Source organism: Zonotrichia albicollis, chromosome 10 (genome assembly GCF_047830755.1).
Source record: "Zonotrichia albicollis isolate bZonAlb1 chromosome 10, bZonAlb1.hap1, whole genome shotgun sequence".
In the NCBI taxonomy this organism is placed as follows: Eukaryota; Metazoa; Chordata; class Aves; order Passeriformes; family Passerellidae; genus Zonotrichia; species Zonotrichia albicollis.
Genome location: NC_133828.1, coordinates 39626028 through 39634632, shown reverse-complemented (window position 1 = coordinate 39634632; position 8605 = coordinate 39626028). Strand labels below are relative to the sequence as shown.

The 8605-nt window shown below is 41.8% G+C and overlaps 1 long non-coding RNA gene across 1 annotated transcript; it reads right to left on the bottom strand.

Annotated features, from left to right (window-relative positions):
- Nucleotides 1-2806: 2806 nt before the first annotated feature.
- LOC141730495 (uncharacterized) lies at nucleotides 2807-6168 on the bottom strand. Its single transcript, XR_012582027.1, has 5 exons — nucleotides 5184-6168; nucleotides 4595-4659; nucleotides 3913-3976; nucleotides 3140-3215; nucleotides 2807-3022 (listed from the first exon to the last, which is right to left on the bottom strand). It is a non-coding gene; the product is annotated as an uncharacterized LOC141730495 (long non-coding RNA).
- Nucleotides 6169-8605: the final 2437 nt, after the last annotated feature.

Below are 8605 nucleotides of genomic sequence, written 5' to 3'. Positions count from 1 at the left end.
CGTTCGCTCGTGTTTTCACAAATATCTTTCTCTATAGATTGTATATTTCTATATTTAGATTTATACTTCTATAATACTTCTATTATTCCAAATAAAAACCCCGTCTCTAACCAAATAAATACAAAAAACAACCTTCTTTTAAACGAGATTGAAATATTTTTATACTTAGTATAATTATATTTCCATTCATATTTATAGTTTCTTTTGACGCAGTGTATTAATTATGTATATGTAAAGTTCTAGAAATGTATTTAAATTATTATTTATATTGTGTCATATCTACTGCTACAACTAATTTTTTCTTGTTTTTAAACTTGATATATATATCTGTATTTATTTATGATATATTCCTGTACTTAGATTTCTACATTTATATTGTTTGTATTTATAATTTTTACAATCAAAACCCTGCCTATTGACAAATAAAAAAACCCCGCTTTATTTAGCTATTTAAAAAAATATTTTCATGATTACAATTTTCATGTTTATATTTGTCATTTATTCTATATTACATGAGAACACACCTGCTCCTGCACCCCAGTGGGGCTTCCTCTCCTGGGGACCTTGGGGTGCCCCAACGGCATCAGAGCCCCGAGTCTTCACCCCCCTCTCCTCTATTTAGAAACTACACAGGAACTTTTTTCTGGAAACAAAGACATTACCTAAATCCTCTCCCCGTGTCCCAGACAGATAGATATTCAGTTATTAGTTGGCTGGGCAACAGTTTCTAAAATAGAATGATAAACAAGATGTGAACATTTTAGCTACAAGCAAATAGGCAAATCTGAACAAGGTACCGATGGCCAGCCACTGAAGTTATTTTGAAGCAATTTTTTAAACAATAAAATACTGCTACCACAAAAATAAAGCAAAAAGCTAACTACTGGCTAAGAAAGAATTAACTTTTGACAGCAACAACATTCCAACCACACAGGCTTTTTTCCCGATGTCATACCTTATAACTACCTCTCTTGGGAATTCTCATCATGTATCCCAAAAGGAATAAATACCTTAGAGCGTCCTAAAGCAAAAAGTAGCACACATGAGCTCCTCACACTCCCGGCAGTGCACTGAGCTCCTCACACTCCAGCGCAGCGTGCACTGAGTCTGCAACAAATTCTGCTCAGTGAGGGTCTGCAAACAAAGGTTCAACTGATGAACTGAACTGATTTTGTAGGGATGTTTTCTAAGCACAGAAGCACAAAAAAGAACAAGCAGAAACAATTCTTAAATAAATCTGCAAGTTTTATTTAGCATATATGCGAGTGATTTCCACCCTGTGGCTTCTCACTTTGATTGGTCTGTAGGTTCAGGAAGATGACAATGCACACTCTGCCTTCCCTGAGCCCCCACGGCAGCTGAGCGCTGCTCCGTGTGCTCAGATCGTCAGGAGCTGGATTACACGTACCCGGACGGACTGCAACTGCTCTGCTGCAGATTCAGGAGACGACGGCAGAGAGGGGCTGGCCGAGGCGTCGTCCGAATTCCATTTCTGTGTGACGAGAAGCGGTTTGTTCCCAACAGCTGCAACATCCCCGGCTCGCTTCCGTGGTGAGTACCGATGGCACACAAATGGCAGCCCGAGGAAATCGTGTTCTGGGCTCCAAGTGGCTGGGACAGGGTCTGATTTTTTGTTTTGTATCTGTATGACGATTAGTACGACAGGGCTCTGAGGGATGACATGGCAACACAGAATTAAAAACTCCTCGATAGGATTACATCGACTTCTAGGAAAAGACAAAAGCCTATCACCCTTCTGAAATCTACTTTTAATCCAAAGCACACGGATTGTCACTATACTGCACCTTCCAGCTTTTCAAAGCAGCTTACTTCTGAAGACCAGGAAACATTGATTTCTACAGAAACAATGGGCAACCCCCAGGCTAATTTAAGCACTACTCTTTAATAGGGGATCTGCCAGCGTGCCAGTCCAGCTTCAAGTGTGCTTTATTTCAGTCTCACATCCCCACAAAATTCTTCTCACATCTTCCAACCCTGAAATCTTCTTTTTCCCTAAGGCTTCTCATCATTAGCAATTTCCAAGTAACATGGTATTTTTACAACATTCAAAAATGTCATGCTGGACTGTGCTAGAGAGTAATCTGCAAATATAAGCTTAGCAAAGATTGAATTGACTTGTCCAGAGAAAAAACCTACAAGTGAACACCCACACCTGCCTACAAAGAGCTAACAAGCCCCTGGCAGCTACCAGCATCAAAGCACAGTGGATGTTTCTAATAGAGGGTAAGGATAACAATACCACCTTTTGTTCTCTCCAGCTTGTTTTCCCTGCAGTCATATTTTGCTTCTTAGGATTGTTTTAGTCTCTGTATCTTTTTGGACAGCACCGAGCCTGACGACAAGGACACGAGAGTCTTTCCCTGCCGTAGGGAGAGAACCAGGAAAACAGTTAAAAAAAGAACAGGGTAGTTTGAAATTCATACTTCCAGTGAGAAGCAGCGCCTAACAAACAGAACAAAAGCAAACAAAGCACGATACCTCCCTGGGGACAGAAGACTTATAAACCCTCCAGGATTTACGACCAACCCCTTCAGGACAGCAGCCAAGTGTCCCATGAGGTGGTGCTGCACCAAAGAACCACCTGACAGGTTCCAAACAGCGAAATGCACAGCATTTTGTAAAGCCGTAAAATCTTGCAAAATAACAAAAATACAATAGATATAAACTACAGGGCAAGAGTACAAGTGTTCGCTTTAAGAGCTGGAACCATCCAGGTGAGCACCTGATAACTGGATCCTCACCAGAGTTTGAACCCTTCGGTACACAGAAGGGTTTTCCCCAGAAATTTCACAGACTGAGTTTTGATAGAAGTACACTTGCCAGATCCTCAGAAGCATCACCCATTCTCCAGGTGTCTGGAGAGAACTGCAAATGGCTCTCACGTAGTTTGAGCTGGTTCTCCAAGGTCTCAGGGTGAGTTTCACCAGATGCAACCAAATCCGGCGACTCCCAGTGGGACAGAAGGAACCCAAAGTTTGGGTAAGCAGAGCTGCAGCAAATACTGAGGAAACAAACGTAACAGCGTAAAAAATAATAAACCATCCTTTTTTTTTCTCTTGCTTTTGTTTTTTTCTTATTCAGATCAGCATAGCAATTAAAGAGAAGGTGAAAAACTCACCATTACTGAACATTTCATCATCTGTAAGCCGAGCATCCTTAGCACAGAGGACTCCAAAGTTAAAATTCACCGATCCCTGGGAAAAAAAACCAAATAATGTATGATAAACAGTCAAACAGCAGACATAAAAATTTGTTTCCTCTAAGGACTTTCAGGTATGTATGTATCTTTGCATACATCCTACACATTAGAACATACACTTTATACCATCACCTAATACATAATATTTTACCTTTAAATTTTGATAGTATAGCATGAATTTTTAACTTAAATTGGCGATCTATTATTATTAAGTTGGTACTGAAAGTTATTTCTGCTGTCACGTTCAAAAAAACATTTTTTTTTTTTTACTGTAATGAGCAATGGATTTCAAAGTCATCACAAGCCCATCAAAATACAAAGCTGTATTCACTGGATGGGTCTGTGAGCTAGAAGTAGTTAGGCTTGTACTTCCCTCTTGTTCTTCCAGAACCGATAAATCCTGTCAACAAAACCAGGATCTTTAGCCCACTGCTGTGAAAGATTCTACAAGGATGATGGTTGGATTTGTGTTTACAAGTTTTGATTTGAAATGGCCAGTTCAATGGATAAAGACAGTTTAAGTACTATTACATCACTATTATTATTATTTCTATTATTATTTTTACTATTACCACTACTATTATTATCACCTGCTACTGGAAGAAACAAACCAGTCATACCTATACTTAATTACTTTTATTTCCAGAAAATAATAAAGAAAAGGAACCAAACCAAAAAAAGTCACTTCCTACCTTTTATATCAAGGGAGGAAAAATTTCTCTTGGGCTCTTCTCCAATTTATCAAGACTCATAGCACTGAAAGGCAAACAAAACAGTGCTTTATAGAAGGGCAAGTGCACATTTCAAGGCTGAACCACCAACCGATTGCAGTGACAGCAGTTACAACATGAATCGTTCCGAGAGCCTCTGTTAAATGCAATGTTCTGTGGAACTGCCTTTTCTTTCCCAAAATACTAACTTCCAACACTTCTTAAACGTATTTGGTATTTTAAAACAACAGAAGTTAGCGAGACACTGTGTGGAGGTCAGGTTTAAATTTATTTCCTTCTAAAGCACAGAGCTCTGTTCCATCACCCTTCACTTCGGCTCTGCACTGAATCACGGTGAGCATTTGAGGAGTGCTCAATAACCAATTCTATTTCTCTCTTTTTCTAGTTCTCTCTATTCCTGAATAATTAAAGACAAGTCCAATGAAAAATGACAAGTTCAGCATCAAAGTCACACTTTTTCCCTTTGTCTGGTCAAGAACAGGCTCTAAATCCACTTAGTGCTGCCTGCAACGATTAAGACGTGCAAAACCATTTTTACATGTTTTATAGGTTTATCATAAAAGCCACGGAACGCAAGCTCTGAATTACAGGAAAAGGTACACAGTCAAATATCTAAAGGGATCACTTATTTGTAAATGCATACCTTGACAGAGATCGCACTGAGAACGTTTCTGTGGGACTCTAAGGGAGACATATTTTCTGAGTACCCTGTAAACAAGAAAAGCTAGGATATATTACAGGACATACCCACTTTTTCTATAGGCAAATAGGATTTTTAATAAAAACAACTCAGTTGAAAAAGAAAGAAGAAAACCAAGGTCATTTTACTCAGCTATATTTACTCCCGATTTAGAGAAAAAAAAAAGTCACGGGTGCTGCAAAGAAAAAAAAAGTGAACCGTAAACGCCTACAGTACAATTTTAAAACAAGTGCTTGGATAAAAGAATCTCATGGAACGTGAAGTAGAAAAAAAGTGAAACCACTATCAGACCTGCCTATTTTCTCACCTTTGTACAAGAAAATCCTAAAAGCACTATAAAGTCACTGCCTAAAACCGGTCATGGGATGTAACCAAGAACAATTTAGGCATTTGCTAATCTAGACAGAAAGCTTTTCTGGATGCTAGTGTCAAATCACAAGTTTTGTCTTTCAGAAGCCCGACAATGCTGGAAAGCACTTTCCCTGGGGCTCGGGAGGGCAGGGGCAGAAGGGGATGAGTTTGCAGATCGCACCTGTGCCATCGGAAGGATACAGCCCGCCTGCTCCCTGCGCTGGGCATTTTCCCGGCCATCTCTGGCTTTACCGCTCAGCGCCGCTCCATCCGTTTGCATGGCAGAAAGAGCCTCGAGCACTAGCGCAGGCAGCAGCCCAGTCATTCCGGCGATATCGCAGCGCTCTCTGCTCGCAACGCCCAACACGCGGCGGAGCCGCCTCCGCCGCAGCACCGGCAGCAGCCCGAGGGAGACGGCTGCAGCTCGGGGGCTGCTGCGCCTCCGCCAGCCTGAGGGCAGCCGCCCCACCGGAACCGCGGGAGCGCCCGGCGCCGCTCGCCCGGGGCGGCTCCTGCAGCTCCCGGCCCGCGGCAGCAAAGCACCGCCTCGCCCTCCGCCATCGCTACCGCTCAGTAAGGCCGAAGAACCGGGCCGACGCTCCTTCCGCGCTGCTCAGCTCCGTGCGGGCGGCCAGACGGAGGCTTCGCCCCTCCGGCGTCGCCGCCGCAGCGCCGTCCCGCGCGAGACTGGGCCCGGGAGCTGCCCGCGCACAGCCCCGCGCGGCCGCCTGGCACGCCAGCCACTCCGGTGCCGCGCCAGCCGTTGCGTCACACGCCTCGCCGGCAGCAGGGCGTGCCGGGAGTTGTAGTCTCGGGCTGACAGCCACTGCTCCGTCCTCCGCCACCGGGAGCTGCAGTCCCTCCCGGGCATCAAACGGGTCCTTCGCCCCTGGGCGGGGAAGGACCTGAGGCAGCAACGCTCCTCCCGAATGCCCTCTCTTTTTCGCTCCAACTCTTTTTTCTTTTTTCACTCTGCTTTTCACCCCTTCCCTTCCCTCTGGTGCTCCTGATTCCTTTCCTTTCCTTCCCTTTTCCTTTCCTTTTCTTCTGTTTCTGATCTTGGTTTTCCTTTCTAGCTTAAGAATAAAAAAGCAGCAGTAGAAACTTTCAGGCTACCTGGGAGTAAAAAAAACCTGCAAAACGAAAATGATGTAAAGAAAACTATTTATTCCCTGGGAACCTGAAATTTTCTACTGCTGCACATGACATAGAGCTTTTATTTCTTCTTATAGATAGTTGATATTTTATACTTACTTTATACAGCGCCCCCTGCCGTGTGCCCCGGAGACCTGCAGGGAGAGCGCTGCGGCGTCCTTCGGTTCTGTTTCAAGAAACTCGGCTCAATTCGGCTTGCTTCGGCTCTTGGTCTAAACTCGTTTCAGTTCGGCTCTACGGCCGAACTCGGCACGCTTGGACGAAACTCGGTCACATTCGGCGCATTGTCTAAATGCGGCCAGTGTCGGCTACCCTCGGCTATCGATTCCAGTCGGCTATCATCGGCTCTTAGTGTAAACTCGGCTGTTTTCGGCTACACTAGGCTCTTCGGCTCAAGTCGGCTCTGTTCGGCCACACTCGGCTCTTCGGCTCAAGTCGCCTCTTTTCGGCAACACTCGGCTCTTCGCCTCTTCCGAACAATTCGGCCCCGCTCGAAATATACCTATTTTTACATTGGAAGTATACATTTCTCTTAGGATTTTTACTTCTCTAACACTTGCAGGATTCAAAATAAAATCCCTGCGTCCACCCATACATGCCAAATACAAACCCCTTTCATTTCAACTGTATTTCATTTTTTTTTTTTTAATAATATTTTTCAAATTTAGATCCACATTTATATTTAAATTCTATACTGATGTGTGTTCGATTTTGCATTTCTATTTTCCGATTTATTTCTAAATTTATATTCTCTGTTACAACTCTTCCTATTACTTCTATTTTTTTTCGTATTTTTATTCAGATCTTTATATATTTATTATATCTTTCTGTGTGAGGATTTTTACTTCTGTAGCACTTCCATTATTTAAAATAAAACCCCTGCCTCCACCCACGTTAAAGCCAAAAAGAAAACCCTTTCTTCTCAACTGTATTTCAATATTTTTTTAAATTCTGTTTTTCAGGTCCATATTCACATTTACATTTAAAATGTATACTTACGTATGCTGTTATTTGTATTCTCCATTACATCTCTTCCTATTATCTCTATTTACTTATATTTTGTGTTTATATCTATATTTATATCTTGATTGTATATCTCAATATTGAGAAATATATACCAATAATATCTACATTCATGTCATTTAAAATAAAAACCCTGCCTCTAACCCAGTAAGAATAAAAAAAACCCCAACCCTTTCTTTCAAACAATATTTAAATAGGTTTTATCCTTATGTCTGATTTTTATATTCCTATTTGCATTTATAATGTACATTAATGTATATTGCTTACTTATACATTTATCTTTATCAATCTCAATTTGTAAATAAATTTATATTCTACATTACATCTGATGCGAGCAGTTATATATTTTTATACATATTTTTATACATTGATTACATATTTCTGCGTCAAGATTTTTACTGCTGTAACACCTATTTAAAATAAAACCCCTGCCTCTACTTAAATAAAAGCCAAAAAATTCCCTTTCTTTTAAACTATACTTACCTATTTTTATATTTATATTCCCATTTATAATTCATATTGCCGTATCATGTTATTTCTATTCTATACTACAACTCTTCATATTACTTACCTATATTTATAGTTCAATTTGTAGTCATAGTTTAGCAATCTCCCTTTATATATTTATTATCTATTTCTATCTTAAGATTCACATTTCTATAACACTTCTATTATTTAAAATAAAACTCCTGCCTCTAACCAAATAAAAACGACCGGATAAACCCTTCTGGCACGTTGAAACCATAGAGACGGCAGCTGGGAGGAATGGAAATAGTCTCCCCGTTCTTGAAACCATAGAGAGAAGGGACGGGACGACCGGATAAACCCTTCTGGCACGTTGAAACCATAGAGACGGCAGCTGGGAGGACCAGAAATTGTCTCCGCCATCTTGTAACCATAGAGAGAAGGGACGGGACGACCGGATAAACCCTTCTGGCACGTTGAAACCATAGAGACGGCAGCTGGGAGGACCGGAAATTGTCTCCGCCATCTTGAAACCATAGAGAGAAAGGACGGGACGACCGGGTAAACCCTTCTGGCACGTTGAAACCATAGAGACGGCAGCTGGGAGGACCGGAAATTGTCTCCGCCACCTTGAAACCATAGAGAGAAGGGACGGGACGACCGGATATACCCTTCTGGCACGTTGAAACCATAGAGACGGCAGCTGGGAGGACCGGAAATTGTCTCCGCCATCTGGAAACCATAGAGAGAAGGGACGGGACGAGCGGATAAACCCTTCTGGCACGTTGAAACCATAGAGACGGCAGCTGGGAGGACCGGAAATTGTCTCCGCTATCTTGAAACCATAGAGGCGGGGGACGGAATTTATTACTAATTTTTTATATATCTGCATATAGTTGCAATACATTTCTATATTTGCTTTTTTGTTTGGCTTGTGTTTCCATTTATATTCTCTATTCA